This window comes from Morone saxatilis, unplaced genomic scaffold, assembly GCF_004916995.1.
Source record: "Morone saxatilis isolate NCDOM2014 unplaced genomic scaffold, NCSU_SB_2.0 Contig21, whole genome shotgun sequence".
NCBI lineage: Eukaryota > Metazoa > Chordata > Actinopteri > Moronidae > Morone > Morone saxatilis.
The window spans coordinates 13,598,930-13,600,176 of NW_023339774.1; positions in this window are offsets into that span (position 1 = coordinate 13,598,930).

Sequence of the window (1,247 nt, forward strand, 5' to 3'; positions counted from 1 at the left end):
TTTTTTTTTTTCAGTCATTTAGAAAAAGCAAAATGTGGGGAAAACAACCCGCCCATTGGAAACGGACAATTCCTTCCATTTTGTTCTGGGTTATGGGAAAGTTTCAGATCAGCTCTTTCTCAGTATGTGAGCCTGCTTTGCTATCAGCATACATCCACACAATATATAATGTAAGCAGAAGAAGTTTTTTTTTTTTCTTTCTTTCTTTACTGGGTGTCATTGTTCAAGTTCTAAAATGATGAACTTGGGCTTTGACTGCATTGGGAGTGAGAAATGCAGCAGCAGCTGAATGTAAAGAGGGTTCCCTCTGTGTACCAGTACCTAACACTAGGTGGCAGTATCTGGCTTTTTATCAACTACAGAGTGGACAAAAGGAAAGCGTCACCCAGATGCAATCCATTATAGCAACACTACAAACTAAGGCTTCAGAAGTTAACATAGATTTGACAACAAAAGGTGTAACTTAAGGTAATTTTACACTGCATTATATCGCACAGGTGTAGCTTTTGATAACTGGAAACAAGAAAACAGACAATAATCTTAAATTTTTTTTAATTTTGGCTTCTATTGCTGTGTTTAATGAGTTTAAACAGTATTAATTATAGCAGGAGTCAAACAGGAGTCCAGCCCCACTTCCACAATGAAGAAAGGGAGGTGAGGATTGCATGTTCGGGGACAATGAGTGAAATCCAGAGCACCTGAAAAAGTCCCCTAACGGCAAGAAAACATGTAAACAACAAAAAACAGGCAGAGTCAATTTCATAGCCATGAATCAATCAGCTATTATGCAGCACTGTACCTATATAATTTACGCTTCATGTTCACCATCTGCACTACTACACTTCAACAGTTTTTGTCAGCGTTCGTGTCGGTTAGCGCTGACCAATTGTAGCCCCTGCAGCTGCAGTGTTTTGCTTTACCCAGTAAGACACATGTAGCCATCCAGCTACATTTACAGTAACAGAGGAAGTTCTGTAAACTTCCCTTTGCCCTTGGCTGTTACACAACCAAAAGAGAGGCATCCAGGTTTCGTTTTCCAAGCCCAAATCAGACGGTGCCACGCAGCTCTGCTCCCACCTCTGGCATTGACAAGGTTGGCACCTTCACCCCTGCCCAACCAATGGCCATCACAGCTGTCCTGACTTGTCTGCTCAGTGAGCACTGGAGGGACAGGGAAGGACAGGCGGAAGGAAGTGTTCTCAACCTCCTCTCCCTGTCCTGTATGGAGGACCCGGTGGCACCGGCAC